General features: G+C 41.3%; 1 pseudogene; it reads left to right on the forward strand.

The window, feature by feature from the left end:
• Window positions 1-3,018: 3,018 nt before the first annotated feature.
• Window positions 3,019-9,441, forward strand: LOC107566096 (uncharacterized; annotated as a pseudogene).
• Window positions 9,442-10,231: the final 790 nt, after the last annotated feature.

Consider the following 10,231-nt stretch of genomic DNA (forward strand, 5'->3'; position numbering starts at 1 on the left):
TCATGAATCCAGATAATATTATCTAAACCATAACTTAATCTTTTAGCATAGACAGAGGCTAATGTTTTATAGTTTAATGTTATCAAAGTAATAGGTCACCAGTTATCGATTAGGATCCTTGTCTGGTTTAGGTATTAGAGAGATAACTCTCTGTTTCATAGTGGCGGTCATGTCTCTCCCTGACTGATGCATTCTTTATACATATAAAGTAAAAGCAATTTAATAAACTCCCAAAAGTGGAGAGAAAATTAATCCGAAAGCCCATCGATCCCAGGGGATTGACCTTTTTTATTGTATGTAGAGCTTGCCTAATTTCATCTATTGATAAAGGAGCATCACAAATTTGACTATACTCGTGATCAATAACTTTAATACAGTGTTTAATTAAATCAATACATTTTTCACAAATGCCACAGTTGAATAAAGACTGCTATAAAAATTTAGAAACAAACTCTGATATTACTTCTGGGTCTTTAGAAATGACTCTGTCAATGTTAAGTGCTGAAAGGGCTTTGCTCTGACCATTTCTTTTGTCACGATCATGGACTTTTGTTGTGTTTCTTTCATTTCCCGTTCTCCTGTTTAGTTTTGTTCCTTTGACCTAGTTTCTGTCTCCCATTGATTTCATCTGTTAGTTCACCTGTGTCTTGTTAATTATCCTCGTTTGGTCCATGTATTTAAGTTACTCCATTTATGTTCATTGATGACGGGTCTTGAATGTCTAATCCTTGTGTGTCACTACCTGCCCTGTCTGCATTACCTTCCTGTGGATTATTAAAGCTGTTTATTTGTTGAGTTTCATCTTTGTGTCAGTGCCTTCGACACTGATGTGTGACAATAAGATTGTTGTTTTTCACAGTAGGTCATGCATACCAGGTAATATTAAAATAGTTAGCAGTATAAATTATAAATGTGTAATTTTCCAGGTTGTTTCCCCTTCATTCTCCAAACTTTGCATATTATTCCCTTTATACCTACACGGAGGTACTGTATAGGTACACTGTAACTACAAAAAAAAAGTTGCGCTGTAAATTCTGTTTACTTGTGTTGTAAATTGTGGGGCTGTAATCTAAAGTGGTTTTTTTTTTTTTGCTTAAAGTCAGACCAGCAGTCTAGAAGGTGTTAGAAAAAATTGAGTTTCAAAGATTTTCAAAATGGCGGACAGCAAGACTATGGCATAAATTGATATTATTGTTCTCGTTATGACTGAAGGAACTCATTAATAGTGAATACCTTTTCGGTAACAAAGCAGTTTTCTCACGAATAACTGAATTACTTTGTTTCTAAAATTTAACACCATGAGGGGAACTGCTGAAAGAAAGAAGTGAAACAACAGTAATGCAATAGTTTGTGTTCAGAGCAGATGTGTGTTGAGTCAGTGTGGTTAACAATATACAGTTCTGAAGAACATGTTTCACAACCACTGTCATGTCAGAGTCTTGTGTTTCCCCAGGTCAGTGGTTATGGTTATTGTAAGGGTTAAACAGGAAACATAGGAGGAACAGAGTTCAACACAACACCGGCATCAGTCAGCGCTCAGAAGAATCAGTCAAGACACTGAGTTCCAGAAGTCAAAATTATACTTTATTGCACAAAGACAACAAAGCCGAGATGCCAGCAGTTCATCTGAAATGGTCTCTTTTAAGGCTACTATTCTTATACAGTTTTGTTATCACTCATCGTCCAATAAGCATATGGCCAGTTCTTGATGTGTTACTCCCCTCACCATCTACAGTTATTCATTAGCTCCTCTAGTTCTATTTTAATTGTGGGATTTTACCTGTTTGTCTACAAACCCAATTCCAAAAAAGTTGGGACACTGTACAAATTGTGAGTAAAAAAGGAATGGAATAATTTACAAATCTCATAAACTTATATTTTATTCACAATAGAATATAGATAACATATCAAATGGCATGGAACTATAACAGTTATTCAGCAGCAGTTGAACTGATTTATTTAGGGATAAAGAAGAAAGACACAGAGAGACATGAGAGACTGAGTCTGGGGTCTGACTGCTCTCTGAACATCAGGAACATCTCAAAAGAATATTATGGATTTTACACCTGCAGACAATATGTGAATAGAGAACAACAAGGACCAGATGCTCGTGTTGATCTGCATGTTCTTCATGGTAATTTTATGATTATGTGGTCAATTTAAAAAGGGCAAATTCTTTGTTTAATCTCTCAAGATAATTGAAGAGTCTGTGATTTGTGTGTTATTTTGTGTTTCAGTCTCTTCATCCTCCTCCTCCTCCTCATCCTCACAGACTGAGATCAGTGCAGGCCGCTACCAGTATTTGTTTGTGTGTTATTCCCCTCACCATCTACAGTTATGCATTATCTCCTTTGATTCTTCTTTAATTTTGGGATTTTACCTGTTGGTCTATTTTTAAAAGTAACATTTTATTTAACCCTTTCCAGGAGCCCAGAGGTCTCCAGAGGCACATACATTACACGAGCTGCCAACGGTTTAGTAATCTTTGTGTGCAACATACACATTACTCATTCTCCAGACATAGTTACAGCCATGTAGACCATGAGGACTTCAAAATGCATCTGGCTTTCATAATATATATATAAAAAAAGCTTATACAAATATGATGCAGCACATCTTCATTATGCACTGGCATTGAGACACTATATAACTAGGGTGGCCATATGCGCCGTTCATACGGGACATGTTCCGGCCAGGATTTTAATATTGCCTAAAATAGCCAGGTTTTGGCTGTTTGCACTGTGCAGGTCGATCATTCCCTGAAGAGCTCGCCTTCTCACGCGCAGCCCCACAATTGGTCGATTATGTACAATACCTGCATGTTATTGGTCAAACTGCTTTGGATGTTTTAGGCAATATTAAAATCCTGGCCGGGACGTGTCCCGTATGAACGGCGCATATGGCCACCCTATATATAACAGAATTTCAACACTCAGTCGGTCAGATCAGAGGAAGTGAAGAAACACAGGAAGAGCTGATAGTATTTAAAGAAAGAGTTGAGATCATATACTGAAGAGGAAGACTGAGAGAAAGAGAAAATGTCTGATGAGTGTCATCTGTGTCTGCTGGGACTGATCGTTCTCTCTTCACTTCTCACAGGTAAACACACTTCTACATGCTCTTTAAACTCCTGTGAAAGAGTTCAGTGTATATATGCATACAATAAAGTTTCATTTATTAATATGTAGTATAATTATCACTCAAATGTTCTTGTGTTTCAGGTTCCAGTGGAGTGGATGATGCTCATGTGTTCATCAGTTCTGGTGAAGATGTCCGTCTGTCCTGTAATAATGCTCTTCATGACTGCAAATCAACTGCATGGAACTATAACAGTTATTCAGCAGCAGTTGAACTGATTTATTTAGGGATAAAGAAGAAAGACACAGAGAGACATGAGAGACTGAGTCTGGGGTCTGACTGCTCTCTGAACATCAGGAACATCTCAAAAGAATATTATGGATTTTACACCTGCAGACAATATGTGAATAGAGAACAACAAGGACCAGATGCTCGTGTTGATCTGCATGTTCTTCATGGTAATTTTATGATTATGTGGTCAATTTAAAAAGGGCAAATTCTTTGTTTAATCTCTCAAGATAATTGAAGAGTCTGTGATTTGTGTGTTATTTTGTGTTTCAGTCTCTTCATCCTCCTCCTCCTCCTCATCCTCACAGACTGAGATCAGTGCAGGCCGCTCTGTGACTCTCTTCTGTCAGTTGTACTCATTTGCTGAAGTTTCTTGCGGTGATTTGATCCGTTCTGAGAGAATTGAGCTGTTCTGGGTGAATCAGGCTGGTGTTAAACTGACGAGATCAGACTCCAGATATTATCCTCATCACATCACTGTATCATCACTCTGAATACAACACTTCTGAATGAAGATCACAACAGAGAGTGGAGATGTGAAGTTACTCAGAGAGATCAAGTCAAGAGCTCCGTCACATACACTGTCAAGAGTTCAGGTGAGAAAACAAGCTCATCAATCAGTTATGGAAGAGTCTCTGTTAGATGTGCAATCATAATACTAATGCTAAAGTTATCTTGTGTTCAAAATACTACAGTAAAAGTAAAGTAAAGAAGTTTGTATTCATACTCAAAGAGCAAACAGACTACAGCATTTTTTTTTAAAGTAGCTCAACTGTCTGTATATCTGCTAAATTCTGCTGATCTTTACAGATTTTTACAAATGCTTACACACAGATTTTGAAACTATGGCTCCATTTCTCTGAACTCTACACACAAAACCACAAAGCACACACAACATGCAAAACATCACACATCTTGCAAAAGCAAACACTTCTTTCAAAACTATTTTAACTCTTCTAATAATGGTATTTTTCCCTAGTAACTCTACACACAAACATAAAGTAATTAGCCACATACACACACCAAACTACACACAGATGTGAAGAATGTAAAGCTCTCCTCTCTTGTGTGTGTTCTGCTTGTTCAGAGTGCAGTGGAGGAGTTTAACACAGCACTCACACACACATGCATATTCACATATACACTCTATATACAGTATGCATGTACAACTGATGAATTTACACAGTTGTGCAACTGAACTGAATCAACACTGAACTGACTTGAGCTCTATAATGACACTGTTGACTTGTTAGAGCTGCTTTACAGCAGAATTTGAATTTGACACTCTTGTGAAGCTTCTTTTAAACGCAGCTTCTTTTACTACTTCCTTTTACTTTTACTATGGTTAAATAAATGGTTAAAGATTGTCAAATATTGACATTTCTTTTCTCTAAATAGTGCTGATATGGCGACCAGTAAATACGGTTTGGTCAGGCTAGCCTGTGTGGAAACTTTTAAACTCTGTTTCAACTAAACAGGCGTTAGGTTCTGCTCTTATCTCCCCTAATGTGCTCACATACTGTAGATTCATTTCATGGACATTTTAATTGAATTGAATTCAAAGGACTGTTAGAAACTGTAAGTTGTTTGGTTGATGTAATTAAAACTGGGTTTAAATTCATGCCTCTGTTAACTGCAAAGATCAAGTTTAATGTCGTGCAGCAGAAGAAAAGAGGCACTGGCATCTGAATTCACAGCAGCAGCAACATCATCATCAGTCTAATCTGTGTTCAGAGATGATCTCTGCTGTGCTGCGGTCAAACTGAGTCCCACACACAGCAGAAACATGTTTCCAAACCTCAACAGTGAGATCTCCGCTCTGAAAACACTACAACTGCTATCATTAATTCACTACTTTACTAATGAAGGTCTAGAATGGCTGTCAACTATCTCAATATTGTAAGAACAAATATTATTTCCAATAAATCATCAACATCTAAACCTCTGTAGTTCTCAATAAGAGCTTCTGTAGACATGTTACAGAAATAAGGTCAGTCTGGTTAGTAACGAGTGAAGCTGGTGATGCTGTTTGTGGAGTTGTTTAATCAGATCTTGAGAGATTGAATGTCTTTTATCTTCAGTTAATTTCATCTGCGGTCAAACTGAGTCCCACACACAGCAGAAACATGTTTCCAAACTTCAACAGAATGGCTGTCAACTATATCAATATTGTAAGAACAAATATTATTTCCAATAAATCATCAACATCTAAACCTCTGTAGTTCTCAATAAGAGCTTCTGTAGACATGTTACAGAAATAAGGTCAGTCTGGTTAGTAACGAGTGAAGCTGGTGATGCTGTTTGTGGAGTTGTTTAATCAGATCTTGAGAGATTGAATGTCTTTTATCTTCAGTTAATTTCATCTAAGGGTGTGTCTGGAAGTCAGGTTAAAAACTGATATTTGCCTTGTATATAAGGAAGAAGGCTTTTTTAAACTTTTTTTTGTGGAATATATCAGTTTTATAGATAGATTGGTGTTAAATGTTGCTGTCTTTTGTCTGTAAGAAGAAAAAAAGCATATATTTCTCAACTAGAAAAAGTTGCACATTAAGTTTTGCACATGAAAATCATAATTGCCATAATGACAGTTATTTGTCTTGGACGTGGCTCTGGCCTTGATGCAGCTCCAGGGCGTCCACATTCTCATGAGACGTGCTTCTCGATCATTTGAGGAGTCTTGGAGTACGAGCAGAAGAAGAGTGTGTTGTTGTCGAGTCAGCAGGCGACTCTTCTAGGAGTGGATTTACATACGTAACTGAGACATTTTCATTTATTAATATAGTTCACACAGGTCTGGTACATATTTATTTTTGTGATGCAAAGCTTAAGTATTAAGATGTTTTGTTTCTATGTTCATTATGTTTGAACTGAACTAACATACAGTATATGATCACAGATCCAGCAGAAACTGAAGTCTGTAGGACTGATGGATCATTATTCAGAGGTACGAGAGTTCATTAATGCTGAAACAGTCAATCTGCAGTGCTTTGTCAAGAACTGATCATCATTTTATACCTTTGATTTCATTTAGAAAGTCTTGATTCTGTTCATCTGTCCATCTTTCCTGCAGAGATTTTGATCATTCTTAAGACTGCAGTGTTTGCTGCTCCTACTGTGATTCTTCTTCAGATCCTCTGTGCAAGAAGAGCTGGTGAGTTTTTCAGATGCTTCACATTGATCTGGAACAATCTGCACTCATGAGAGCTCAGTAAATGCTTTTGTGTTGAATTATTTTGCAGGGAGGAAGGACTCGCAGCACCCAGAGGAAATAGAGATTAATACAATATTAGTATAAAATACTCTGCAAATAACAGGCCAGATTACAGCAATATTTATCTTTATCTCAATTAATTTTATGGATATTTGCATACAGTTTTGAAGAATATTTTCCAGTGCTCCATACTGTACTGAATACATAAAATATAATATTAAACCCTTACTTATGAAAATTATATGAATGATTGTCTTTCCACCTACATCATGCTGGAACATGTTTTTATGTCAGGCATGCATAAATATAGATTCACAATTTGGTCTTTAAAAATTTGCTGAATACTTATTTGAGTCTTTTTCAGTCTAAAAGTGTAAAAGTAGGGTATTTACATATGATATTGGGTTAATAACCAGTATCTGGGTAAAACAAAAGGGAGCTTATGGTAGGCCATTTATTGATTTTATACACAATACATTTTAGATTAAATAATATTATTAATAATAAAATGATAATTAAGGAATATTAATCAAACATTGACCAAAAAAAAACATCTCTTGCCTGGATAACTTAAGCTATAATAAGCTTTTTTACTGCAAGCTAATAGATGTTACTGCAAAATTCAAAATCTATAACAAAAAAGCAACTGCAAGTCCACGTTTTGCTGCCTGGATTCCAGTTTCTGTGAATTGCAGAGATCCATTTGCTACTATTTGAAAGTTGCTGTGGGCAATGTATAAATTTGACAGGTCCATTTTCTTGATTAGTTATATAGTGAATCACAAAACAGCTCTTTCCCATTTTAGATGTTTATAGTGTTTTCACAGCATTCAAGCTGAACTCTAACGCTGTCACTCATGGAGAGTCTCAAGCAGCTCTCTAGCTCCTGAGTGCGTGAGTCTGCACAGCACCAATGCATCTCGAACCAGCATATAGACCCTTTTCATATGACGTCACACAACGTGCGTTCTGACTCGAAGCAGTGTATTCTTCCGCCGGCACAGTAAAGCGCTATCTCTACCAGCATGGAGTTCCCTTTCAGTCGGTCACTCACATCAGATGACCAACTAATTATGATCTCGCTTAGAGAGACCAATCCACTTCGAGTGTAAACTAAATGAGCCAATGCACATTGGCATGCGATTATTGCATCCAGCTGCCGCTGATCACAGCGTGAGTTTAAGTAGGCAGCAGGTGCAGCGCATATTCAGCTTTTGGCTTCGGAGCCAAGCAATCACATCGTTCTGCTCCTGATTCCTCTACTGAGAGAAGAAGACTGAAAGAGTTCAGTGCGGTTTTTGAGAGCTCTTCGTGTTGGCGGTACGGCGCTTCAGCGGTGGTGGTTTCCCGTGTCGAGTAGGTTGCACACATCAGGCTGCACTACCCCGTTTGTGTTGCAGCGGCCACCTCCACTGTGCGCTTCAGCACGCTAAAAGAGTTTTTCCCCTTAAAGAGCATTCGCGGGTGCGTATTTTTAAAGATGACGTTGTGTGGCAAACTCGACATTACGTCTTTGTAAAGACGATGTGGGTCTTGCTATAGACAATGTATCACCTGGGCGTTTCTGGATGCGATCGTTACCTGGCGCTGGGTGATGGTCACGATCGCTGCCTCAAGTGCCTGGGCATTTAGTACGCTGAGGTGGCGTTTGTTGACCTCCTCTTGCACTCCTCAATCAGTTGAGCAACCTGGTGGTGAGCGGAAGAGCAAGAGGCCTCGGGACAGGCGACCCAGAGAGAGAAGTGCCGGGTGGAGAATCTGGTTTCCAAAAATCTTGACAGGAGAGCAGTTTTCTCTGTCTCTGGGTCCCAAGAGGGCATGGAGAGTCGCGGACGGACCAACACCGGACCACACTCATCCTCCTCTCTCGCCAGCAGGCAGCAGCGGGTGGTTCGAGAGCGTCGTCAAAGGCCCTACTCACGCACCCTCTGCCAAACCGTGGAACCAGGTAAGTGTTGCACTGTGCACTCAGATCCCTCTTCAGGTCCCTGTGTTCCAACTCCCTGTCCCACTGCGGGCACGTCGGTGGTCCTGCTGGTCCAGCTTGTGTGGTGTCTGGGTACCTGGCTACCCATACCGTCTCGTCTCGCGGACCATCAGACTTGGCTATGCGATTCAGTTCACCCAGCGTCCCCCCAAGTTCAGCAGCATCTGCTTCACATCAGTGAAAGTGGCTGATGCTCCTGTCTTGCGTGCGGAGATCGCAGTCCTACTGGCGAAAGATGCGATAGAGCCGGACTCTCCAGCCGATATGGAGATGAGGTTTTACAGCCCTTACTTCGTTGTACCTAAGAAAGGTGGTGGGTTACGACCGATCTTGGACCTGCATGTCTTGAACTGGACCCTTCACTGGTTACCGTTCAAGATGTTGACGCAGGAACACATCTTCGGGTGCATCCGTCCCTGAGATTGTTTTGCAGGACGCGTACTTTCACGTGTCGATCCTTCCGCATCACAGACCATTGCTGCGGTTCGTACTGAGCATATCAGTACGAGGTCCTGCCCTCCCGGCTGTCCCTGTCGCCCTGTATCTTCACATAAGTGGCGGAGGCAGCCCTTGTTCCTCTGAGAGAACAGGTCATTCACATTTTCAACTAGATTTATGATCGGCTCGTACTAGCTGATTCTCAGGATCAGTTGTGTGCACACAGGGACTTGGTGCTTTCGCACCTCAGTCGGTTGGGCTTTCGGGTCAACTGGGAAAAGAGCAAACTCTCCTTGGAGAGGATATCTTTTCTCTGTATGGAGTTGGATTCGGTCGAGCATGCCTCATGCAAGGACGTGCTCAGTCGGTGTTGAACTGCCTGAATATGTTCAAGGGCAGGACTGCGGTCCTACTGAAACGCTGGGGCTGCTTCATATGAGAAAGCTTTAACACTAGCTCCATGGCCGAGTCCTGAGGTCGGCATGGCTACACGGCACTCACCGGGTCCGAGTCACACCGGCCTGCCGCCAAACCTTCACCCCGTGGTCAGACCTTGCGTTTCTCCGGGCAAGAGTGCCCCTGGAACAGGTCTCCAGGCATGCTGTGGTTCACACGGATGCCTCTATCACCGGCTGGGGGGCCACATTCCACAGGCTTGCAGTATCAGGGGTTTGGACAGGCCCCCAACTGCACTGGCACATCAATTGCCTTGAGTTGCTGGCAGTGCACCTTGCCTTGATCCTTCTCAAAGGGCGCTTACGAGGCAAACATGTACTGGTCCGCAACACTGCGACCGTTGCGTACATCAACCGATAAGATGGTCTAGGCTCCCATCGCATGTCGCAACTCACCTGCTACTGCCTCCTCTGGGGTCAGAAGCATCTGAGGTCGCTTTGTGCCATTCACATTCCTGGTCTGCACAACCGGGCAGCCCACGGGCTGTCACGAGCTGCGCTCCCGGGAGAATGGAGACTCCATCCCCAGATGGGCCAGCTGATTTTGAGTTGTTTCGGAGCTGCTCAGGTAGACCTGTTTGCCTCTCCAGAAACCTTACTGCCAGTTGTTCTACTCCCTGACCGAGGGAACACTCGGCACGGATGCACTGGCACACAGCTGGTTGCAGGGCCTTCGTAAATATGCGTTTTCCCCAGTGAGCCTTCTTGCAAAGACACTGTGCAAGATCAGGGAGGATAAGGAGCAGGTCCTTCTCTTGGCGCTTACTGGCCCAC

Source organism: Sinocyclocheilus grahami, unplaced genomic scaffold (assembly GCF_001515645.1).
Source record: "Sinocyclocheilus grahami isolate Dianchi unplaced genomic scaffold, SAMN03320097.WGS_v1.1 scaffold1046.1, whole genome shotgun sequence".
Lineage (NCBI taxonomy): Eukaryota > Metazoa > Chordata > Actinopteri > Cypriniformes > Cyprinidae > Sinocyclocheilus > Sinocyclocheilus grahami.